The following is a 27,643-nucleotide window of genomic DNA, read 5'->3' on the forward strand; positions in this document are numbered from 1 at the left end:
CGGGTCCTGCCCTGGAACTAGGAGCAGCCTTGGCTCACCTTTTCTTCTTTCTCCCTCTGTGCAGGATAGATAACCACTCTCACATTTTTTTTTTTTTTTTCTCTTACTCTCTCTCTGCTGGCACCCCGACTTACATCTTCCTCTTCACTGTGGGATTAAAATTATTTAATTATTCTGTAATTATTATTATTTATTTATTTATTTATTTATTTTTTATATTTTATTTTATTATTATTTTATTTTATTTATTATTTTTTTCATTTACTTAGCTTCATTTTTTTTTTTTTTTTTTTTTCTCGTGCTCTGTTTTGACAACTGGAATGTGGACTATCATTGGTGCCAGACAGCTCTCCCTTTTTTTTTTTTTTTTTTTTTCATCACAGGGAATTTATTTTATTTTTCTTATTTTATTTATTTATTTATTTTTTATTATTTTTTTATTATTATTATTTTATTATTTTTTTTTTTGCACCACGGGAAATACATTTTGTTTCTGTTTTTAGTTTAATTAATTTTTATTTTATTTTTTTTCCCCCTCTCTGGAGTGGGCCCCCAGAGAAATCTGGCCCACCTTTTGGCAACATCAGGTGGTTCAGAGTCTCGTATCGAGACAGTACGTGCTCCATTGGGACTGGCCCACCTTCCCGTGGTGTGGACGAGTACCCAGAATCATCTATCCAGGTGATTGATGCTTCTGGGTAGCCAAGAGGTCAGAACAGAACAACAGAACACACACACAATACACACAAACCGACGTCACACACATCTGGCCCATTTGTAGTGATACTGTTCTTCACAGAGATACGAGGCGGAGTTGAACTCGCGTTCTAGGAGCCGCCCTTTACAAAAACACATGTCCACACATGTCCACATGTCCATACACTGGGGCACCATAATCAAGACGAGATCTAATTAAAGTTCTATACAATTGAAGCAGGGTATAACGGTCTGCACCCCATGTTGTCGAAGAAAGAACCGAGAGTATATTCTTCTTTTTTTTTTTTTTTTTTTTTCTGGCAAGTAATCCGCAAATATTTGACATCTTCTAAATCAGACCGAGGAGGCGAATACTTTTCATCACTGATATAGGATGATTCGTTAAGAGTAGCTCTGGGTCAGGATGCATCTTTCGTTTGTTACAAAAATTAATGACACTAAATTTTAAATGATAGTCGGTACCCATTCTGCGTCATCCATAGCTCAATATTGTTCAGTGAGATTTGTAGTTGCCTTTCGATGAAGTTCATATTCTGGGAATTACAGTTTACAGAGTGGGGTATACATTTGGTTATATTATTTATTCTTATTGGAAATAAGGTAGAAATGAGCCTTGTGGGAATCCTTCCTCTTGTATATAGATTTGCTACAGCACTTACAGGTAGCGGACTTGAAACGTTCTATGCTGAAAGAAATTTTGTATGAAATATGGTAAGAGGCATCTCAGCTGAAGGGAATGAAATTCTTCAAGATGCCAAAACGCCAATTCTTGATATTCGTTTTAGTTTAGACCATGAGATCCAGGGATGATCGTTTTTTTCTGAAACCAAATTCATTATCAGAGATTAGATATTTGGAGGCAAGATACCAGGGTCAGCAGGCGGTGTATCATTTTTTCCACGGTTTTACTCAAACAACTGGTAAGAGAAATAAGGTTACAGTTGAGGGATAGAGTGATCTTTCCTTGGTTTGGGAATTTTCTGTGCATATGAGTAATGCCTGCATGTGGGGAATGAATGTTCGGTGAAAATGCCATTGTTGAAAGTCAGTATCAAAGATAATGATATTTTATCTAAATGCTTAATTATATAGGATGGTCAGTGAAAGCCTGAAGGATTTGAAAAAGTCATAACTCGTTCATTTTTAATTATCTTTTATTTTCTTTTTTTACAGGTTATAGAGCATCCCTTGGAGATTAAAATGTGGCTACTGAAAGACTGACCACCCTTTCAGAATCTTCTGAAGCAATGTTCTGGCGATGCCTAGTTCAGCAAAGCGATGACGGGTACAGGCAGATGGATCCACAAGGACACTCTGCCGTACAACTTCCACGGCTGCGTCAGTGCGCTTAGGATCTCTTCCGGGAAGATCGCCGACTGATCCAGTTCTTTCAAACCGGGCGATTAGGTTCCGAATCATGTTATCGCTATGAGGACTTTAAAATGTTGCCGGTATTTCCTCTGTGTTTTCAATAATTGATCTTTCACTGGAATAGAAAAACCCAACGAGTTTTACTCGTTGCTGGACGTCATACGCAGCCATTTTAATCTCCAAGGGATGCTCTATAACCTGTAAAAAAATTGTAAAAAAGGATAAAAATTAACAAGTTATGACTTTTTCAAACCTTTCAGTGGCTACCCTGTATAATATATTCCCTCGGACCAGCAGCACTGTTCGTTGGGGTATATATAGCTTCTTCAAGTTCAAGCATAGTAAGTGGCCGATTATGATAGACAAGATTTGGTTTTCAAGTCCAATCGAGATTTTTCAGCTGAAGCTTTAATTTTCTGATAGGACTAGTCGTATGTGGTCGAGTCAGACAATTTTGAGAATACAGACCAGGGGGCGTTTGCAATTTCAGCATGGAGTACACAACTGCTGTCCATTCCAGTTGACCATTAGGGAGGATAAAAGAGGAAATTTGTCATTTAGTTGTTTTGTTTTTTTTTCCATATTATTGTAGAACCTGTATTTTTATTAACAGAACTTGCAAGTCGGACCCAGGAGTATATTTTTTCCTTTCTTACAGATATGGCGAGCTTTTGCTCTGAGTTTCTTATAATTTATAAAATTATTGATAGTAGCATGTTTGCGGAATATATATTCCAGGCTCAGGTTTTTTTTTTTTTGGCAATCGTACAATTCTCATTCCACCAATAATTTATGTATTTACGGGAGCTTGACTGTGACTGTGAGATGGCAATGGATGCAGCTGCTAAGATTTGTTTAGTAATATGGTTGGTGACTATGTCAATTGGAATTAATTCGATGATCTGATTATCAAAGTATACATGCTAATTGTACCTTGCCCAATCAGCCTTGGAAAATTTCCATTTCATGCGGTTTTCTGAAGTTACAGAGTGTTGTTGTTTGTTAGATTTATTGGTGCATCAGAAACTCAGGCTGTAATGCACTAATTACTGTCTGATATTTACTTCGTTTTTCTTACAGGAGAGAGGGGGTTCAGATAAAGTGATATTTATTAATAAATTTTAGAAAAAGAAAAATTTCATCTGTGTTCACTCGATCTCCTAGGACACACTGTAGTGTTAAATGATTGTAATTATGAAAATTAGAGGAAAAAGCTGTTTTCCGTTCCTTTTGATATTGCGGGCATTCTATGATGATATGCTTTACAGTTAGTGGGCATAAACAATTACTGCATTGTGGAGGGTCACTGTTTGTTAGTAGATAGCAATTGGTGAGGAAAGTATGACCAATGCGTAATCTGGCTAGAATAGTTTCTTCCTTTCTGTTTCGTCTCAGGCTGCTTTGCCACTGTTTAGGTTCTTTCTTGATTTCAAAAAAGTTTATTATTTGTCTGATCTCTCCACATGCGTATCCATACTTCTTTATATGTCTGTTTGATAAAGGACTTATGAACATTCTAAGGAGTCCTGAAATTAGAGGGCATCACATTTGTAGCAATTTTAGCAGCTAAATCTGTCTGCTCGTTTCCTAGGATTCCAACGTGTCCAGGGATCCAGCAAAATATTACGAGTTGTCTACATCCATGAAGTGCTAATAACTGTGCAAAGATTTTCTGTACCAGAAGATGACTAGGGAAGGATTTGCACTGTAGAGTATTAACAGCACTCAACGAGTCTGTATATATGATGGATTTAGCGTACGAGGCTTCTTTTATATTCTCTAGGGCTAGTAGAATACCATATAACTCTGAGGTATAAGTACTGCATTCTGGTGGGAGCTGTCTGGAGATGGTGGCATTTGGTAGTACTACAGCTGTTCCAACTTTATTACCAGTTTTGGATCCATCTGTGTATAGCTGAATGAAGCTGCTAAACTCGGTGGAGTGAGCCATATGTATTTGTCTAATGTTGATATCGGGGAAGTTATTCTTTCCCCATTGCTGAAAAAGTCTATCAATATGTACTGGAGCCACGGAAAGCCATGGCTGGGTTTCCATGCTAGTATCCTGGAGGAGGTTGTTAGAAAACTTCAGGCCCCAGCTTGTGATCAAAGCCTGAAGCCTAATGCCATATGGTTTGTTCTAACGCCGTTTAGTTTGATAGATTTCTTTCCATTTTTGCAAGAAGAGGTATTGCCACATGGGATGATGTGGGAGACTGCTAATTTTGGCTGCATAACTTAGTAGTAGAGTTTCTCGCCTAAGGTGTAACGGTAGTTCACAGGCTTCGGTATAGAGGTTTAAGACTGGTGATGTGCAAAAAGCACCCAGTGCACTGTGATGCACGGGATCGAGCCATTGCAATACACTTGGCCTGGCTGAGTCATATGCAAGAGACCCATATTCTAACCAGGATCTGATCAGTGAGCGGTATAGCTGTAACAGCACGTAGCGATCTGCACCCCATGACATAGAAGAAATTACTCTGAGAAGATTTAGTTTTCTAAGACAACTTGTACGAATATGTTTTATATGTTCCGGGAAGTTTAATTTTTTATCAAATATCACACCAAGAAATCTAATACTAGGTTGGAAAGCAATACAGTGAGAATCCAACTGAAGGTCTGGATCCGGATGAAAAGAACGTTTGTGACAGAAGTGCACAGCAGTCGTTTTTGGTTTAGAAAGCCGATATCCATTATTTTTAGCCCAAGAGACTATTTTGTTAAGGGTGCCTTGTAGTTGTCTTTCAATAAGTCTCATATTTTGAGAATGACATGACATGGCAAGATAGTCAGCGTACAAGTATGCGTCAACTGTGTTAGGTATGCACTTGGTAATAGAATCAATCTTAATGGCAAAGAGTGTGGCTCTCAACACTAATCCTTGGGGAACTCCCTCTTCTTGTACATATGCTCGAGATAATGAAGAATGGAATTGGACCTGAAAGGATCTATTGCCTAGAAAGTTCTTAATAAATTTTGGGAGATGACACCGAAGTCCAAATTTATGCAAGTCCTGAAGAATCCCATATCGCCAACTTGTGTCAAAGGCTTTTTCGATGTCAACACATACCATGACTAGGTGTTCATTTCTCAGTAACGCGTTCCGGATATTTGTTTCGGCCTTGATAATGAGATCAAGCGTACATCTTTTTCTCCGGAAACCATACTGACTTGGGCTTAGAATGTTTTGAGACTCTAAAAACCATGTCAGTCTGGCGTTAATTATTTTTTCCAATGTTTTTCCCAGACAACTGGTTAGAGAAACAGGACAGTAATTTTTGGGATCTGTTTGGTCTTTCCCTGGTTTCGGGAACGCTAGCACATAAGAATGACACCAGCTAGCGGAGTAATACTCCTCCAAGAAAATTCTGTTATACAGTTGTAAGAGTACAGCTAATGATTCCTCACTCAAATGACAGATCATGGCGTAATACATCCCGTCGGGACCTGGAGCACTGTTTTTCACTCGTGCAAGTGCATTACGCAATTCATTCATGGTCAGAGGCAGATAATAAGAATGAAGGATGACAGTATTAAAATTTAGTTTGTATTTTTCTGTCTTGGATTTTAGCAATTGAAATGTTGGTTCATATGTGGCAACAGCTGAAAGCGTTTCAAACGTAGTACCTAAGGCATTGGCAATTTCTGTAGGTTCAGAGATTTCTTTCCCTTTTACAAGTAGAATAGGAGAAGTTGTCTGAGAGTATTTACCAATAATTCTTTTGATTTTGTTTTCCAAATTGTAAAAGTATCTGTGGATCTGTTTATGGTGGAGGCATAATGCACCCATGCTTCTTTTTTACTCTCCCGTCTTATATGACGAGCTTTAGCTCTGACTCTCATAAACTGTACGAGGTTAGCTGTGGTTGGATATTTTGGAAAATATTCCAATATTTGTTCCTTCCTTTTTTAGCATTGTTGCATGCTTCGTTCCACCACGTTTTTGGATGAAACCGAATTTTGGGTGATGATTTAGGTATAGCAGTCTCGGATGCTTTCATTATTTTATCTGTAATGTAGCTTACTGCAGAGTCAGTTTCGTGGGTTGCTATGAAGACAGTATCTAAGTGAGCTATTTCTTGGTATTTAATCCAGTTAGCCTTAGCAAATTTCCAGGTTGTACTAATGTTACTCTGAGGAGTAGATCTTATACAGAAAGTACAGATGATAGGAAAGTGATCGCTACCGCGAGGGTTATTAGTAACGGTCCAGTCTATGAGAGGAAATATCACTCGAGAGCATACTGAAAGATCAATAGCAGAGCTTGCGCTAGATGGTAAATGCACGTATCTGTGAGCACCAGTGTTTAAAATTGTCAAGTTATGTTTATCTAAAATTTTTTCAATTATCTGTCCTCTGGAGTCAATGTTGTTGAGAACCCCATAGCGGGTGATGGCCATTCCAGTCACCCATAATACAAAAGGGAGCAGGTATTTGCATTACTAAATTATCTAAATCAGCAAAGGTGTATTTGCTGATTTAGATAATATGATTTGGTGATTGATACAATGAAACTAAAGTTATTGTGATTCCCAAGGTGACATTGACAGCAATTGCCTCTAAAGGTGTTTGCAGGGAGATAGGTCTATGGGGCACCAAAGAGTTCACTATGAGTGCTACTCCTCCATGAGCTAAATTAGATGAGTTTCTATCTTTTCTATACATATTGTAATGCTTAATTTTCATAGATATTGCATTTGTGAGATTTGTTACTTCAATGCATACTGCAACAGGTTTGTATTCAGATAGGAGACTGTAAAAGTCGTCAAAGTTAGCACGGAGCCCACGACAATTCCATTGAATAATTGTATCCATTGTTTGGTTTTAGCTAGTGTCTGCTAACTCCGTGAGGTAGTTTGCTTACGCCTGTCTATTTTTCCTTTTTCCTTCTTTGAGAAGACTGGTCTGCTTGTGTCAATGTCACCTTCTGGATGAATTTCAAGAAATGTATCATCTTCATCTGCTTTTTCATCAGTGGCCATGGTATCAGATCTGAAAGTGTGTGTGCCAGTTCTTTCAGAGATCTTAGTTTGTACTTTCTGTTCCTGATTGGGAATTTTATCTGGAGGTATTGTTATCGGTGTATTTACTTCTTGGGTTGCATATTTGGAGGGAGATTGTTCTTTTAATGAAGTAAATAATGATTTCGCCCAACCAGATATAGAGATATTTGGAGGGACGGAGCAGTCAGTCTGAGTTGATATTGTGCGTAGCTCTTGAGTAAGTGATGCTTATGTAGATGTTTTAGTAGGGATTGTAAAGCGTTTCTTTGCCTCTTAATATGACACTTTGTTCTCTATTTTATATTTCTGAATGTTCTTCTCTCTTTTCCACTGGATACAGTCCTTAGAAAAGGCAGAATGATTTCCCTGGCAGTTAGGACAGTTTTGGGTTTCATTATTACAGTCCGTATGTGTGTGTTCTTTTGAACCACAAGAAGCACAAGTGACTATACCTCTGCACACAGTTTGCGCATCGCCGAATTTCTGGCACTTAAAGCACCGAACTGAGTTGGGTATGTACGGTCGAACATGGCATCTGAGATATCCAGCTTTTATAGTTGCAGGGAGATTTGGTGGCTTAGCATTAGTAGAGGCATATGACGCAAGAAAGCAAGCTTTTTCAGCATCAGCCAAAAAAAAAAAAAAAAACAACACACACACCACTCCCACTTCACCCCTCCGTTCGCTCGAAATACCTGTCCAGTTGAGCTTTAAATTTGTTTAGGCTATCAACTTCAACAACAAGTGATGGAAGTCGGTTCCACCAACCAACCACCCGCTAGCCAAAGGCAAATTTCTGCACATCTATCCGACATCCGTACTTCCTCAATTTGTAATTTGCAAAACTTAAGCCTTTCTTCGTAAGAGCAACCAGACTCTGTAATTTGCAAAACTTAAGCCTTTCTTCGTAAGAGCAACCTTTGTTCCATTCACTAATCTTGTTGCCCTTCTCTGTACCAGTACCAGCAGCTTTACATCCTTCTTGAAATGAGGCCTGCAGACCTGTATACAGTACTCAAGATGTGGCCCAACCATTGCCTTAATCAAGGGAATAATCACCTTCTTATCCCTGCTAGAAAAATTCCTGTATATCATTGACAAGACACCATGAGCTACTCTTGCAGCTCATCTGCACTGCTCAGAGAACTTCATATCTGCCTGCACAATTACCCCCAGGTCCTTTTCATTCTCCACCACTGTCAGTGTAGTACCGCAGAGTTGATACGTTGCTCTGGGGTTACTGTTTCCCATATGTAGTACTTTACATTTGTCAATGTTAAACTTCATTTGCCACCTCTCAGCCTATCTGTTCAACCTTTCCAGATCCTGTTGCAGCAGCATAGCGTCAGTGGTGTCCTTAACAACCCTGCCAACCTTTGTATCATCTGCAAACTTGGACATTAAACTTGATATCCCATCATCAATATCATTCATAAACACCGAAAACAACAACGGACCCAACACTGATCCCTGAGGAACTCCACTAATAACATTAGTCCAGGTTGAGCAGTGTCCATTGATTACCACTCTCTGCCTTCTGCCACTCAACCATCCCCTTATCCATAGCAGCAATTTGCCTCCAATGCCACACTGCTCCAATTTGTGCAGCAGTCTTCCATGTGCAACAGTATCAAAAGCCTTTCTAAGATCCAAATATATAATATCAAAGTTATTCCCTGCATCCAGTTCTTTTGTGACTACATCATAGTATCCAATCAAATTGGTCAGGCAAGATCTGCTCTTAACAAAACCATGCTGCGTCTGAGCTATAACTGAATTCTTGTCTAGATGATCCTGCAGTGCTTCTTTAACCAGTGCCTAAATTAATTTAGCTGGAACAGAAGTTAAACTAACAGGTCTATAATTACTTGTGTCAGCCTTTGATCCTCCTTTGTGAATTGGGGTTACATTTGCACATCTCCAGTCTATGGGTACCTCCCCTGAGTCCAACGAAGCTCTCATAATTATGGCTAGGAGTCTGCTTTCTTCCTTTGCTGCCTCCTTTAATATAACTGGATAGATCCCATCCACCCCAGGTGCCTTTTTTATGTTTATCTTCAACAATCTCTCCTCCACTTTCCTCTCAGTTATAACAAAATCATCCAGCTCACTGCCAATGTTTACTTTAGCTACATCATTCTCCTTCCTGAATAAATCCTCATGCCTGAATTAGATGCACAATACTCGTTTAGATTGTTAGCCACCTGAGCAGGATCCTCAACTGTTGAAACATCAATATCCAGTAGACCAATCTGATTCATCCCTTTCCTCCTTGAGTTTAAATAGGTAAAGAACTCTTTTCTGTTTTTCTTTGCATCCTTTGCCAAGGATTTTTCGTAGTCTACCTTTGCCTGCCTAATCTCCTTTGTTACTTGGTTACAGACCAACTTATATCTATCATAGGCTTCCATGTCACCCATTAATTTGTATGTATCCCATGCATTTTTCTTCGCTGCCACATGTCTCATTAGTTCATCTGACAAACATTTAGGCCTAAACCTTGAACAATATTTCTTAGTTGGTATGTAAAGCCTGGTAGCCTCCAAGATTAGTTCCTTAAATGCTTCCCATTTTGAGTTTGCTGTTGGTAACATCATCAGTTGGTCCCACTGTATAGAATTTAACTACTGTCTCAGACCATCATAGTCGCCTTTACGAAAACAAAACCCTTCCCTTTACCTCTGATGGTAGTTACTCCTTGAGTAAATCCCACTTCAACACACTGTGATCACTGCCACCTAGTGGTTCATTTATCTGCAGATTCTTAATGCATGAAGAATAACTACTGATAATCAGATCAAGAGTATTGCTCCCTCTTGTTGCCTCACGAACATGCTGATTTAGAAAACATGCTGATTTAGAAAACATGCTGATTTAGAAAACAATCATCCAATAAATCCACAAAAGCCTTGCTAGTGTGCGAGTGACCAACCCACAAATTCCAGTCAATATCTGGGAAATTAAAATCCCCCATTATAAGACTCTCTGATTTACTGGCCCACTCTATTTCCCTGTACAATATCTTATTATACTCATCAGAGTCATTAGGCCTATAGCACACTCCTACTCTAAATTTTGATTTCCCTATGCTTATGTCACACCAAACTGACTCGACACTGCCCTGTCCATCGATGTCGACTGGCTTCACTTCCTTGGACTTTGTGTTTCTTAACTAATAGCATAACCCCTCCTCCCCTCCTGTCCTGTCTATCCTTTCTACACACATTGTGTTCCCCAAATTCCAGTTCCGCATTCCTTATACAAATCTGTGTGACACCACGTCTCTGATATCCCAACAATATCCGCCTTTGATGTTTTGAGCAATACCTCAAATTCATCAAATTTATTTACCAAACTCCTAGCATTGGTGTACACGCAGGTATACATGCACCTGTTTCTATTCTTGGCTACCCTAACACAACCCATGTGTTTACTTGTACCGCAATGACTCCCAGCAGTCTTTGAAATATCAATCATCTTGTTTTTCAGGCTTCTGCTCATGTCAATAGAAGCAGTGCAAGATTCACTTCCACCTCTGCCAGTGGCTACTGTTAATCTACTAGTCCTTGTATCCCCCCCAACTAGCAGTTTTCCGACCGACCTAACTCTGCCTCGACAGCATCAGCAAAAATTCTTGCACCCTTTCTATTTAAGTGTATCCCATCCCTGTAGAAGCCATCTCTCCTGTTAACAAGTACAGGCCAGGCTGAAAAAAATTCTACCCCTTGAGCCTTGCACAATCCCTCCAGGGCCGAATTGATCGACAAGGCTCTCATCATATACTCCCTCCTATCGTGTCTGGTCAGAATTGCAGACACTTTCAGATTCAACCCTAACTCACGGCCTTTTTTTCAACAGTGACCTGTACTTGCTAAGTAATCCCCGCCAGTCTCCTACTCTTAATATCATTAGTGCCAACGTGTACAACTATATCACCTTTTGTGCCCTTAAATGTTAATATGACTGTTCGTGTAGGGACAGGCTCTCCATCTTTTTTGATGACAATTCTTTTTGCCTGGACTACATTTTGGTTGCTTAATTCAGAGACAAGTTAATCCTCTGATACATTTAGAAGATCCCGTTCAGATATTACCCCTTTAGAGGAGTTCAAGGTAGCATGTGGGGTAACCTTTGTGGGAATTCCACCAAAGGTAGATATTTTCAAGAGTCTTTCAGCATATCTGTGTTCACTCATCTCCACTAACAGATCTCCTGATCTTAGTCGCCGAACCATTTTTGGAGGCCCAGCCACATTTTCGAGACATTTCTGAATCAAAAATGGAGAGAGCTTACTCAATGGTTGGTCTGTGGAGGAATGCAATATTAAGAAGAGAGGAGCAGAAAAATCTGTCCCTTTTTTTTCTCTTAGCATGAGATTTATTCAAATTATCATGGTCGTCATGTCTACTTGAATCTGGATCAAGAGATCCATAGTAGGACTGTTTTGTGTTGTCCATAGTTGCTCCTTTTAGTCCCGGGAGTGTGGATTTCTTCTCCCAGGCTTGCAGCCCCGCCATGTGGAGGCAGGAGCGGTGCCACCAGTGACCAAGCGATAAGGTTGTTAGTGTTAGTGCGTTAGTAGATTAGTCTTATATACAAGAAGAAAGGTTCCTTTCCTTTTTGTTGTGTAAGCTGACTTGTTTACGTTAGAAGAGCAAAACTTATATAACTTTGGAAATTAGAAAATAACGTTCAACTACAATCAATTGCTCTTTTTAGAAAATCGCTTTCAAATCACTGAAGAATCGCTTTAGTCATTCGCTTGGCACTCGAGGCAGTTACAGAGTGTGAAGATAGTGTGACCACTATCCACTAATTTTACAAATTAGTGGATAGTGGTCACTGTTCAGTGGATCATCAAGAGTTTCCACTCAATACAAGGAAAGAGGATCGGAGAGCAGATAGATAGCACTATTGAGGAGACTGTTCCAGTTGTGAGATGGATGTAAGTTGGTGAACCAGTATGGGATGGTTCAATTCTGCCTATCATGGAGCATTTCAATAAGTTTTCCTCGTCCAACGGTATTGGGAGAACCCCACAATGGATGTTATCCATTGAAGTCGCCCAATAAACAGAAAGGGGTTGGCAACTGCAGAATTAAATCTTCAAGTTCATGAATACTGCAAGGCTGACTGGTCGGCAGATAGAGAGCATTGAGTGTTATAATGACCCCAATTACTATTCACGTAGCAACAGCTTCAATAGAGGTTTGCAAAGGAAAAGGAATGTAACGCATTCGTGAATCTATAAGAATAGTAACCCAATCCTGAGCTTTATTTGTAACCGGTCAATCTTTTCTGAAAAAGAGTATAATTTTTGATCGTGAGAGATACTCTAGGAGTTAAATGTCTTCATTAACAGATGCCAACTGGATTATGACGTTTATTTCCTGGATTTCATCAATATTGCTACGATACCCTCTGCAATTCCATTGGACTACGTTGTTCATTTTTAGATTTAGATGAAGGAGCTCAGTCTGCCTGTTTTTGAAAGGTCTGTATGATGCGGTCACTCTTACTTTTATCTCTTTTTTGGGAAATTGGTCTCGTGTCTATTTCATCCTCTGGATGATTCTCCAGAATGGTTTCTGTTTCACCTTGACTGGGGATTTGATTGGTATCCATAAGGATGGTGTCAAATGGCTGTTTACTAACTGGATCTGGCTTCTCTGTTTGACCGGGTCTTACAGGAGCTGCATGGGCAGCAGGTGAAATGGTGTGGTGTTGTGTTGTTAGCCGTTCTTGAAATATGTTGCTTTGAGTAGTACAAGAGTAGTACAAAAGAGAGCAAGATTTTGGGACCGCAAGTGGCTCGAGAGCCTACAAATTAGTTCTATTGAGAATAATATAAATAGTGACAGGGGTACACGCATTCATCCCCTCTTTGAGGCAGTAATCCTTGGAGGGGATGAACGGTTTCGCCTGGAATGCTCCAGAACCGCTTCCGTTTCCAACAAATACGGGAACAGTACACGTGTACGTGAGGCGCACAGTGAACCTGCTGGTATTTAATGAGGCACCGCAGAATAGTTGTGCACTGTTGAGGAAGAAGGCAGAAGCCTTTGAAAGCTTCAGTTATCTTAACCCTTTTAATCTAGTATATTTTATTGCATTTTAATTCAGTATTTTATTATCATTTTATTTGTACATTCACTGTAAACTACATTTGTTTCTTCCTATCTTAATTGAGTAATATTTTATTTGTATAATCACACTTATTTTGTTTTATTTGACTTACTGCAAATTTATTGTAAATTTAAATATAAAGCTTTTTAAGATTTTGGTTTTCGTTTTTACTTCAATGGTTTGTGAGAAACGATAAAAATCATTGTGAGAAGCGATAAAAATCATAATATGAATATACCCAACCCCAGAGGCCTATTTGAAGAAAAGAGAGCAAAAATCGAGCCCATTCAGAAATGGAAATATTTGGTGGAATTGATATATCAATTTGGACTAATACAGAATGAAATTTTTTTTGAAGCTTCGGCAAGTGTACATTGTTTGTTCGTTATTTGGGTTTTAGGAATATTAGCAACTAAGGCCATTTTGCTCCGGGGATATGTGGCGGTCATTCCCTGACCTTTCCGCATCCTCCATATTTGGTAGTCATTGGCTCGAACCCCGGTCAAATCCAGAAGCGGTTGTTAGGCACTGCTCCTCCTTCCCACCTGGCTACGGAGGCGCCTTGTATGGTTATATATATATGCATATATTAGGGCTCTTGTAGCCCTGAGTAATAGATTGAGTGGCTTTAGATGAATAAGATGCTAAGAGAAACGATTGAGGCCAGGGTTACACAAAAGGAGATGATTATGCCAGGCATCTGGGGAATCTGGTGGTATAGTATTTGAACTGTCTTCACTTTGAGAGGAAATTGTAGATATTAAACTTATGAAATTTATAATATGAATTATAGTGTACTTGTATATATTATGACATGTATGACAGTTGTTTCAAAGGTATTATAATTGTTTGTAATTATTCATAGACTCAGACACTGGCTTGCTGGCATAATTAGGTTCTATCAGGAGCGGGAAAATTCTGATTTAGATATTAGTCAGATAGCGTAAGTGGGTATCACAGGTTTGAGGGCACTTCTCTTTATTGCTAATTTTCTGATATAATTGAGTAAACAAACAAATAGTAATAAATAAAAAGAACTGCCCTCACATGTCGTCGATGCGTTCTTTGGGTTTTCATTGGTTGACAGTGAGAGAGGACAAGTTTTCGCGAAGTCTGTTCTTATCCCTGGCCTAGGAGTCTTTCTCAGTGGAGATTCCAGATCCTTCCGCTCTAAACCGCTTGGTATCTCTGGTATCTCGCCATCCTCGTTTTGGAAGTAATTATTCCTATCGTTCCTTGTTTTTCCATCCATATCACTCTGCTGTTTAGTTATCCGTGTGTGCCGTTCTGTCCACATCATATCGGCGTCATTATTTTCTGCCTTAATTTCCTGTTTCTTTCTAGATAATCCTGCATTGTGTTTCTTATTTCTTCTATTTATTAATTATAGTCCCACAAGTATTGTTTTTAATTTTCTTTTAATCATTTTTGATTCCTAATAATATTAATATTTTGCTCTCTTAATTCATTGTGTTTCTATTGGATCTCGGGAAGGGCCCTGTACATCGGAGACATGAGTTCTGTTAATTGGGGTTCATGTTTGTTCAAGTCAGGTTCCGAGCTGTAGCATTGATATTTTCCACTCCCCTTGCATTCCGAACTTGCTGCATCAATCTGTACTATTAGGTATGAATTTTTCTCACCATCTTGGGTTCCCATACCAAGTCTACGATGTTCGCAGTCGTCTGGACATAATGACAACCCAAGCATCTCCATTATCGAGTCAGTAATAATATCATTGTCTCTCTTCGATTTACACACTAACAGATTTTTTTTTGTTTCTTCTTCGGTTCAGTCTAGATATGTCAGCCAAGGAACAACATCTCCCAATAACTGCCTTACATCCTGTGATTTTGATAGAGTACTTGTAGGATCTGGATGCGACTCGGCAGTACGTATACACCTCTATATACTCCGTCGTGTTATACGCCTCAGAAATATGGGCATCTGCAGCCCCCACGAATATCAAGCGTGTGTACTCCTCTGAATACTGTCTCCTTCGTTGGATCGATCACACAAAAAAACATCATCGTCCACCCCAACAAAGAACAACTGCGATGGCAACCGCACTGAACTTTGCCCGACTGTCAAACCTTATAATGGAAAGACGCCTCACACTAACTGCCAAAATGACCACTGAAATAATCTCGGAGCCAAATATATGGGAACAGTGAAGCTGAAGAATCCCTCAACCAGGACTGAGGTCAGCTCCAACACTTATAGCCAACCATAATAGAAAAGCCCTTAGCGACCGATTTCTCCCCAAGCAGATGCTTATTACATTCAAAGCAATCGAAGGCGACGTCTACAAATTTCTCAGCGGATCGCAAATAATGGAGAGGGATCCTTGATGACCTAAACTCAACCAGGAAAACTGCACAGTAATATCGCAGTATAATAAATTTAAAAAGGATGTCTGTATAATATTGTATATAATGTCAAAAATACTGTAAAATATCGTTATGAGTATATTGTGAGTAATTTAACTCAAACTTATATTGTTGGCCTAAGGGGATGAACCTATTCGATGTGAGCCCCTTCCTCAAGGCCTTTGTCCACCAACCAATGTGAAGCTCTTAGCATTCCTGCTGTGAACGGTACATTGTATACATCCTTTTGTACACAATAAATATGATATATATATATAAGATAAAATAAAAATATATAAAAATAAAATAAAAATATAGATGGAGAAGTTATTAAACACAAAATGCCGAGCCTAGTTGAAGGAAAAAAGAGAAAAAGAATGTTAAGATCCTATAAAAAAAAATAATTATTAAGTAGAATTAAATCCGAATTAATGCCGAATTAACAGGCCAATTATATGTACAAAAGCTGAAAGAAAAAGAGGGGAGGGTGATAGAGATAAAAATTATAAAATAAAAATTAAAATAAAAAATTAAAAATTGGTACATAGATCAGGTATTTCATCAGGGGGCTACACCTGATCATGTACCAAACACTGTACTGTTTTTCCTTATTTTTCCTGTTTTTCCACATCTTTGTTTTCATATTTCATATATATATATATATATATATATATATATATATATATATATACAGGGTGTTTCAGTTAAACGTTTCAGAACTTCTAAGAGGGGTAGGGTACATCCTGACAACTCGAAATCATATAGCAATGTGGGGTCGGAAATGCTTTCCTGAAGCGGTATTGTACACAGAAATCGTCGTGCAGCACAGATTCGATTTTCGGTCAATATATGGGCCGGTATTATGGGAGATCACCTCATCGGACCTTACCTGTTACCGTGTCGTCTAACCGGACCTATCTACTTGATCTTTCTGCAGCAAGTATCGCCACAACTTTTGAGAGATGAACAGATTTCTGCATCGACGCAACAGACAATGTGGTTCCAACACGATGGAGCCCCTGCCCATTATAGCGGAGATGTTCGTAACTACCTGGATGTCACATTTGGTCAACAGTGGATCGGACGTGGTGGTCCCGTGCGTTGGCCTGCTCGGTCACCCGACCTATCATGTCTTGATTTTTATTTCTGGGGTCATATGAAATCGCTAGTTTATGACACCCCTGTTGACAATGCTGAGGAGCTGGTTGCAAGAATCGCAGTAGCTGCCGAAGAAATTCGAAATTCGCCTGGAGTATTCCAGAATGTTCGGATGTCCATGCGTCGGAGATGTGAGGCGTGCATTGTAGCCCGTGGAAGAAACTTCGAACACTTACTTTAATCCATGTACCTTTTGCTTCTTTTCATGTATTATTAAAACGATTTCTCACTTACGGTCTCTTTTCTTTATGGTGCTTCTGTGTACAACACCGCTTCAGGAAAGCATTTCCGACCCCACATTGCTATATGATTTCGAGTTGTCAGGATGTACCCTACCCCTCTTAGAAGTTCTGAAACGTTTAACTGAAACACCCTGTATATATATATGATAGTGGATGCCCGATGCATGGGTCACTCTCTATCGCGGAGGTGGGACAGAAATTGCACTATCCCCGTTCGACAGTATCAAGAGTGTATCGGGAATACACTATTTACGGGATACCATCTCATCGTGACAGCCCCGTGTGTGTTAGTGTGTGTGTGTGTGTGTGTGTGTGTGTGTGGCTCGTAGGCTAAAACCCCATCTCCACCTTGTCCTCTGTGTTGGTACAGGTACTCTGTATAGCGGGCCTGGAAAACTGTAAATGTTCGGGTGTGAGATGTTAGCGTGTGTCCTGATTTGTGTCAGGCCACTTTCCCACCAGGGAGAAACCAACAGTTGGGCAGCTGCTGCCTGGTGCCCAACCCTGGCACTTTTAATGGGGTCGTCTTCTCTATTGACCCCATTTCTTCTGTCTTTCTCCCCCAAGTCTTCAGCCTCCTCTCCCTCTCTATCTGCTCGCCAGCGTATATCCCACAGGTCAAAATTTAATAGTTCCAAATTAAGTTCGCTCACATTTCTGTGTTTCAATTTAGCGATCAACCCACGCAAACGGTTTTTTTTTTTTTTTTTTTTTTTTTTTTAGGTCCTAGCCACTGAAAATTCAGGAAACTACGTGGCAGGACCTGCCAGAGTAAACTACAACTACTGGGTACCTGGTCTACCTCCACGGGGCGAAGTGAGGGCAACGTCGAGCCTCAGCAGGGGTCTGGCGGCTAAATGACCAGAAGAACAACGTTACACGACATCACACACCTCAAGATCCATATACTTTTAAATCTCTGGCCTTTACAGTGAAATGTATCACACCACAATGTATGCTACGCGGGGATGGGGGAAACCCCTGGTGCTCTCTGACCCTAAACACACTTTACACTTTACTAGGATCCAGGCCCGGATCCCATTGCCTCCACCACTTTTCTCCGCCGTCTGTTTTCTCCATCACTTTTCTCCGCCGACTTGAACAAGAGTGGTGCCAGAAACGTCTCCACCAAAGACTATCAGGCTATCATTAGCAGCAATAAACTATCGAAGGTTCCGACCCACCAGAGTCCTATTGCTAACACCATAAGACATGACTCTACGCCTCAACTCAGCGAAAGGCCACTGGCGCCGATCCTTAGATGATTGGAGACAGGTCTCCACGTGGCCCGATGAGTCCCGTTCCCAATTATTTCGAGCTGACGGAGGGTGTGTATCTCACAAAAACCGCACGAAGCTATGTACCCATCATGACAACAAGAAACTGTTCAGACAAGTGGACGGTCGGTAATGGTCTGGGGAGTGTTCAACTGGCACAAGTTGGGCCCTTTGGTACGTCTAGACGCAGCGCTGAACGGTCTAGGTTACCTGTCCATCCTTGCAGATCACCTGCATCCCTTCATAGTCATCGTGCACCCACAGGGCAATGAACTCTTCCAGCAGGGCCTTCGCACAGAACAGTGGCGACTAGAATTTGGTTCTAACAGCATTTCGCAGATTTTAATACCGCAGACTGCCTTTCCCCCCGATTGAATCCTATGGAGTATTTTTGGGATTCTCTGGAAACGTCTGTTCGCGATTTAGATACTACACCCAGGAATACGACGGAATTATGGATAGCAGTACAGCAAGCATGAATGGAAATATCTGTGAAATTCTTTTGTGAACTAGTGGACGCAATGCCTCGTTAAGTGACTGGGCAAAATGTATGCTTACCATTATCTGGATAGGTATCCCACGATTTCTGTCCACTCAATGTGAACGGTTTCGTGGTTTTTAATTAAACTCGAGCTTTTCTCCAGAAAATAAATATATCGACCACAGAATACACGCAATTTTCCGATAAACATACAGACGCCTCATAGCCTTAGTTGCTTGGCGCTAAACATACATACATCCCATTTGTCTTCCTTAAAATTTAAATCCATAAATTGACTAGAACAACTCGTAAAAACCATTGTGTTATTAATTATGCAATTGCATTGAAGAAAGGAAGAAGCTTTACTTAGATATTTCTTAAAAAAATTAAGGACAAAGACAGAGAGTGATGGTTGTTTGAATTTTACAACGGGTAACCTGCTTTGTGTCACTCATAATTTTATAACTATTCAAAACCAATTGGAGTTTGACATCTTACCGATTGGCCACTCCAAATACGAGAAAGCAAATTGTTAGATATTGTTACACCACAGAGAAGAGATTATTTCCAGGATAGGTTTGAATCCGTTGTTGGGTCACAATGGTCTAATTGCACTTAATGCGTGACAGCGCTTTCCTCTTTGTCATATTCAATTGACTAAGCAAAGGTTGAGTTCTGTCAATAATATAGCTACTTATTAGCAATTGAAATATAGATTTAACTTAAGATATAGATATACGATAATAAAAAAAAATGGGTTGTTTCAGATGCTGTCGAACATTGGGAAGGTTATTTCGTCGTACGTATATTTTTCTATTATTATGAAATATATTTATATAATAAATTAATTCGTAGTTAATAACTGCAAAATGCTATACATATCGACTTTTATTCTTTCATTCATTCTTCGAATACCTATAAACATATTCGAAGAATGATTAATATTTTATTTATCTTTTCACAAGAATCTGGGGTGTGCTTTACTATTTCAGTTTAGAGAATATTCTCTAATGAAAAGGGCAGATGACACGCTGACAAGCGATACTTGTTGCCCACAAGCGCACAAAGAGAGAAAAAAATCAAATCAGTTTTGCTCCATAAATTGAAATTTTCTTCACGAGAAAATTAAATTTTACTTTATACGTGGATGCTTTCCGTTGCAGATTCCTGATTGGACCACATTAAGGAGGAATTGATTAAGCAGTCACAGGGATTAAATAATTGCGAGTGAATAAACTTTATAATAAATTAACCTTGAGAAAACTGTTTTTGTCTTTTAGGTTTAAAATGGAGATTGTTTCCAATAAAAGATGCAGCCACAGCTCGCAGGGCACGACTTAACCTAGCTCAGGAGGAACTTGCAGAAGACGGTTTGGTTTTTTTGCGTTTTTCGCAATTAAGTCTTTATGACCGACCACCTCCTCCAATGATACAGAATTATTTTCCGGAAATCCCGTTGCACACAGTTCCAGTTGATAATTGGTCAAACCGGTGAGTGAGTTCCTGATATTCGCACACTATGCAATCTTAAGATGTTTGCTCAGAATGTAAACTGTCTTACCAAACGTTAGTGTACAGTTGAAGTTAATAAGAAAACATGGAGTTGTTTGGAATAATCAATAGTGTATCGGTCCATGTGGACTCTGATGACAGCATTACGGCTTTGTGAAAGACTTTACTCATTCCAAGTAGAAAGTTGGTAGTATTCTGATGCACTCGTCTATTTGTTTTTTCTTTATAGCAGAGACGTCCAGATATGAACACAATGATTCACAAACAAGTGCTGTATAAGGAATGTTATGTTTGAACTTTAATCTCTACCTTGATAGGTTTTCTCTAAAGGTATTACTGCCATTGCTGTTGCTTAATGTTCAAAGGAAAATATGTTTTGCGATGGCAGACTTTCCTGCAAGATTGCAACAGTAAAATCACACCCACGTAGGCAGTAGTGTATTCAGGAGAGAATCCTTCAATAGGAAAATCAACCGACTTTATATCTTTTATGCATTAAATTGAAAAAGCGTCGAAATATGTACAGCTACAACGTATAAACGGATTTATGCCAAGTTGATGATGTCACTTTCCATAAAATAAAGTCTCATTTTTTGATATTAATGTTGTTTTATAGATAAACGGTTTTAAAATATAATTCACATTTTTTTTTAAATTTAAAATGAAGTTTCGGTGGGAAACTTTACATTTCGATTTATATGGATTTCGCTCCATTAATACAATGCACCTTCTCTTTTCTTTTAGCCGTGATCGTATTCAGCGACGTCACACGGTGAGTCAATTTTATGTTCTTAAACTACGAAATATAATAGTTCATTTTTTAAATATAATTGGAGAATAACTTTAGGTGATGGCAGGGTTGTAGTGGAGGATATATGCCGTATATCCTCAATTTTGTTTAGGTGAATAGCGTATACCTCTAGTTTTTTAAATTGAAAAAATAAATATTAAAATATTTACTGAAAATTAAAAAAAAAATTAATTTATTAGTATTTGATTCTTAGGCAATACATAAAAGTTTTAGTATAGTGTGTGTGTATATATATACATATTCCCCATACCGTTAATGTCATACCCACCGATTTTCACAGCGTTAACTCTAACCGTTTTGACACTAGGGTCTATTGAGTAGGGAAATATTTATAACCACTGCTGATAATTAGATCAAGATCATTTTGCCTCTCTACCATTATGCAGTAGAAAACAAACTCTAACACAGTCCGGTACATGGGCTGTGTTAGAGTATCTAAGTAAGAATAGGTGAACGCATACTTGCATGTACACCAATGCTAGGGGTTTGGTAAATAAATCTGATGAATTGTCAAGTCATCAAAGGCGGATATTTTTTGGATATCAGAGACGCGGTGCCACTCAGATATAAGGGAGGCAGAATTGGAATTTGGGGAGTAAAATGTGTACAGAAGAGGTACAAAGGATAAGAATGGAGGACGGTTATGCTGTTAGTTGAGAAACACAAAATCTCACCCAGATGGCATAGTTGAACATCGCAATTTTGACTCAATTTGGTCAGACAAGCACTGGGGAAGTAAAATTGAGAGTAGGAGTGTGTTATAGGCCTAATGACTCTAATAAATACAACGAAAAACTGTACAGAGGAATAGAGTAGGCCAGTAAATAAGAGTGTCTTATAATGGGGGAGTTTAACTTCCAAGATACCAGAACTTGTAGATTGGTCACTCACACGCTAGCAAGGAATTTGTGGATTTATTGGATGATTGCTTTATACAGCAGCATGTTAGAGAGGCAACAAGAGGGAGTAACACTCTTGTTCTAATTATTAGCAGTGATTATCCATGCATTAAGAATCTGCAGATAAAGGAACCACTAGGTGGCAGTGATCGCAGTGTGCCGAAGTGGGATTTACTCAAAGAGGTAACTACCATTAGGGGTAAAGGAAGGGTTTTTGCTTTCGTAAAAGTTACTACAGTAGTCTCAGAGATTTTTTTAATTATATGTAGTGGGATCAACTGATGATGTTACCAAAAGCAAATTTTAAATGCGAAGCATTCAAGGAAGTAATGTTGGTAGCTACTAGGCTTTTTTGTTCCAACTAAGAAATACTGTTCTAGGTTGAAGCCCAAATGGCCGTCAGATGAACTAATGAGATTCGTGGCAGAGAAGAAAAATGCGTGAGATGCATATACATTATCAGGTGACACAGAAGCCTGGTAGATACAAGCCTATGTTAGATACAAACTATTCTGTAATCAAGTCACAAAGGAGGTTTAAGCAAGCGAATGCAGATTTTGAGAAATCTTTGGCAAAGGGTGCAAAGAAAAAAGGCAAAGACTTCTTTACTTATACAAGTTCTAAAAGGAAGGGGAGGAATCAGATTGATATCAATGGTTTGACTGAAAATGATCATTTTCAGATAGCTGCCAAACTAAATGAGTATTTTGGGTCTATCCACACATGAGTCGTTATTGAAGGAGAAGAATGCCAGATATTTGTCAAACTCTAAAAGAGAGTTAAATGATTTTGTAATAAATGAGAGCGAACTGGAGGAGAAATTGGTAAAGTTAAAAATAAGAAATGCACCTGGGGCAGATGGGATCTATTCAGTTATATTAAAGTATGAAGCAAAGGAAGTAAGCAAACTCTTAGCCATAATATTTATGAGAGTATCTTTGGGCTCAGGGGAGTGTCTCCAAGGACTGGAGAAGTGCAAATGTATCTCCAATTCACAAAGGAGGATCGAATTTTGCTAGCAGGGATAGGAAAGGTGATTGTTGCCTTGTAAAAGGCAATAGTCAGGCTACACCTTGAGTAACGTATAAATTGTGTACTGTGCGGAAATTCTCCTTTAGTTGGTTGATAGTCAGATTAAACTATTCCATCTTTCGTAGTAGAGGTCAGCAACTTAAATAAGTTCAAGGCAAAACTAAACAAGCATTTGCAGTGAATGGGTGGGTGAAATGGTAATGTTTTTTTTTTTTTTTCTTTGGCTGACGCCATATAAACTTGCTTTCTTGCATCATATGCCCTAATGCTAATCTGTTGCTGTAGAAGTTGAAAGCTTAAATAAATTCACGGCAGGACTAGACAAATATTTGGAAGTTTCGATTACTGAAATGGGAGGGTTTCTTTCTTTTTTTTTTTTTTTTTTTTTTTTTTTTTTGGCTGATACTCTATAAGCTTGCTTTCTTGCATGACGTGCCTCTACTAATGATAATAATCCCTATACATTAAGGTAACGTTCGGCGAACCTTCCTGAAACCCCGATCAGATCATCTATATAGGGTCTGAGGATGATTTACGGCCAGGTTCCTGAAACTTTATCTTTATGTATACTGTAATGTAGTTTTCATGAAATATGTCAGAAGGTAGGTTGTTAAAGAAAGAGGAAGTTGAATGAATAATTGAGCAAAAAGTAAAGATGATTCTATAAGTTTCACACTAAAAAGATGCCGACTGGTCACCGCATGTGTTCGGGTTTGTTTGAAAGAGAGAGCGGGAATTATAGAAGCCAATTCAGAAGAACAGTGCCAATGGAAGTGTCTATAGAAGGCGCATGCAGCAGAACAGACCATCTATGAGAGAGAGATTGGATAACTTTGTTTGAGATGAGACATTCATTAATATAAATGCGCTCTTTTGAATGAAATATAGAAGTCTGAGTTTTGGTGGCACAGTCCCAGACGTGGGAACAATATTTCACAGTAGGTCGATTCGTACACGGTGTGCTTCTTTAGCAAGACAAGTAACGCAGAGAGCGAAAGACAAAACTCAGTTTTTTAGATGCGGAGGAAGCAATATTTGTAATGTGTTTATGCCCAGGGAGTGTAGAAGTCAGGTTAATCGCAAGTACAGATATATGATCTTACCTAGATGTTAGGGTAATCTACTATAGAGATGTATAATCTTGACTAGAAGTCAGAGTGCCATCAAAGATAAGCAGTGGATTAGAGGAAACCTTTTTTGTGAGATATAAGTTAGGACTCAGTTTTAGAAGGATTGAAATCAACTAGGTTGTCTTTGGCCCAATGGCGGTCAGCATTTAACGAATTAGTATTGGAGAAGTTGAACCTGTGTTTTCAAGGCAAGAATTTTCAAACTGGAAGATGGAATGCAATGTCCTATCATCAGCAAAATTATGGATAGGCTCTCTGGTCGATGGAAGAAGGTGAATAATATACAAGAGGAAAAGAGTTGGGGAAATAAAGGTACCTTGGGGAACACTAGCATTGGTGGAGGAGGGGGAAGAGTTAGATGACAGAGAGCTATCAATCAGTACCCGTAAGTGAATGGTCAGAGAGAAAACTGGATACCCAATTACAAAAAAAAAAAAAAAAAAATAATGGAGACCCATAAGGAAAAGGCATATTTAGAAAATCTAAAGATTTTTGTATAAATAATAAACATGATCAAAGCTTTTAAAATGTTAAGAGCAAATATCTGAGTTTTCCCAAACTTTTCTATTAAATTTGTCCATACATGGGTAACATAAGCCAGAATATCGCCAATAGATCGACACAGATGTGTCGAACTATTGGTGATTTCTCCATTATTTCAGAAAAAAATAGAAGTAAATGCGAAGGTAATTGGATGGTAGGCATTTGTCGCCGTTTTTTAGGAACGGGTTGGATATAAATAGTTTTTTTTTAAATTCTGCTTATTACACACACATGCACACAAAAGAACAATTTATAGTATGATGGAAAACAAATACTAGAGATTCGCACAGCCCTTACAGACAATTTCTTTTTTTTTTTTTTTTCAATCCTATACCATGGTTATTTCACCCAAATTCTTTTATTCTTAATTCGAATATTGATTGAAAATTAAGAAAAGGCACTGGTAACTGTCTTACTTCCAAAATTTTTTTAAGAAAAACCACTACTATTAACGAACTCGTGGATGGGAGTTGAATTCCCACTATGATTATTTCTGGTTAAACCCACTTTACTAATCGTATCGAAATCACAATACTATTTTTAACTGGAATATTGCTGATTATATTAATTCAAGATGTACTTCAGCTAATCTCGTTATTTGGAATATCTCATATATAATAAAATATATATATATTTTTAATTCCATAAAAAACAAGCCTATTTTAATGTTGCAAAATTATTTAGAAAATATGTCAAAACTTGCCATCTTTCAACCTATACTGCATAATGTTATCGAAAAAGAGGAAGTAAAATCTTTGTTCTTTTAACTTTGAAATTTATTCTTTCAGTATTCTTATATTCCAAGGGATTATTTATGACTTCTTTAAATATTTTTCCTTTTTTCTTTTCTTAGATGTAAAATGTGAATATCCAGGAATTTACAGTTGTCTATAAACTAGTTGGCAGCGAAGTACTCGTTAAGGGTATTCGCGTAAATGGATATAAAGGAATCTGGTTTAGTTCAACTGATGGAAAACGGAGATATCTTTTTGACGAAAGATAGATGGCAAGGACTTTATTACGAAAGATAGACGGCAAGGACTTTATTACGAAAGATAGATGGCAAGGACTTTATTACGAAAGATAGATGGCAAGGACTTTATTACGAAAGATAGATGGCAAGGACTTTATTCCGAAAGATAGATGGCAAAGACTTTATTACGAAAGATAGATGGCAAGGACTTTATTACGAAAGATAGATGGCAAGGACTTTATTACGAAAGATAGATGGCAAGGATTTTATTCCAAAAGATAGATGGCAAGGATTTTATTCCAAAAGATAGATGGCAAGGACTTTATTCCGAAAGATAGATGGCAAGGACTTTATTCCGAAAGATGGAGTAATATAATTGTTTGCATTAATGATGGAGTTTTGCAGTTTGAAGACAGTGATTGGTGGAGACATGGTGAATAACGGCAGATACCTGTTTATGGTGTAATTTGAGGTTTGAGGTTCTACAAATTTAAAGCAAAGCACTCATGGATTGTATTCCAGGAAAGGGAATCTTGTAAAGATCTACTGATGGAAACTATTACAAGGGTAACTTCCTTCTCTGTCCAGCCTTTTCAAAGAAAAAAAAGGGGGTGGACTAAGAAAGGAAATAACGAAATTACCTTTTGTCTTATGTATACGGAAGAATGGATAAAAGAATTTGTATATGACGAACATGTATGTATGTGAGGGTAGGGATTGTACGAGAGGTTATCCATAGGTATTGCTGGGAAGAAGTATGAATCGAGTGAAGGTATATGCTGAGTAACTTAGTAGTTTTATTATTTTTCTTATGTGCTTAACAGGATTAAAAAGGCATAGAAAAGAAAAAGGTATATCTGAGTTTAGAAATTTTGTATAGTAGAAGAAAGTTATGGGTAACTGTATAATCATGATTTATTTAGTGTTTGTATTTTCTTTATGATCCTAACAGTGAAATAAACTTTGTACGTTGACAATGTATATGTCTCATCATTCAAGAGAAATAAACACGGCTCTATAGTAAACCACCGGGCTTTTCCTGGTTTGGGGAAAAAATAAAAGAAAATCCTCATTACATGGAATCTTCTGAAAAAGATAATTAGAATAATTGAGCAGCAGACAGCTTTTGGACTTTGGAACGAAGTGAAGTCCCCTGTTCTGGATTTGAAATGTACAGCAACAGCCTATTTAGGTTCCAAGGTAAGCTGCGGGGGATATTATAAAGTAAAATAGAATTAAATGAAATAAAATTAACAAAAACCCAGTTCCACACTATTTTATCGGAACAACGCGTGTCCTCATTAATCGGTTCACGGGCGGCAAATTTGAGAAGAATGATCGGGAAAAATTTCTACATTTTTACTATTCGAAAGACAATGCACCATAAGGTTATTAGAAGTCTAATACACATGTGGTATTTCGATGCAGATGTGATAGTTCGAAAAATGAAACAGTACACCAGTTATGGAATGAATTTTTTAAATGAAACTTCACCTCTATAAATCTCTATATCTCTATGTTTAAAATGGAGATTTGAAAATAAAAAAATACAAACGTAAAAGAGCTAAGAAGACTGGAAACAACAAAAAATTAAAAATTGGTGTGGGTCTCCTGCTTTCAGATTGAGCTATGAAATATCTCACTTGTTTTTAATTTCATGTCTCTTATCATGATCATTTAACTAAACACATACGAGTAGTGACGTGAGTTAAAAGGTCTTGTTGTTTCTAATATTGACTTTGTTTCGCATTTACAAATTTTGGTAAATGCAGTGACTTCTTTATTTACTCGAGAGTTACGTTCCAGAACGTCTCAAGAAATTTAAATTCACGCGTAAGGTACACAATCACCAAAAAAAAAATGCAATAATAGGCCTATAAGAGTAAATCTCGCATCTGGCTAAGTTACCTACCACTACCAAAATGATGAGCAACCAAAGAGATTCATTTATCTTTATTGATTTAATTTTGTTGGTATCGTAATAAAAAGTATGTTC

Source organism: Mastigoproctus giganteus, chromosome 3 (assembly GCF_048544385.1).
Source record: "Mastigoproctus giganteus isolate SK-2022 chromosome 3, ASM4854438v1, whole genome shotgun sequence".
Classification (NCBI taxonomy): domain Eukaryota; kingdom Metazoa; phylum Arthropoda; class Arachnida; order Uropygi; family Thelyphonidae; genus Mastigoproctus; species Mastigoproctus giganteus.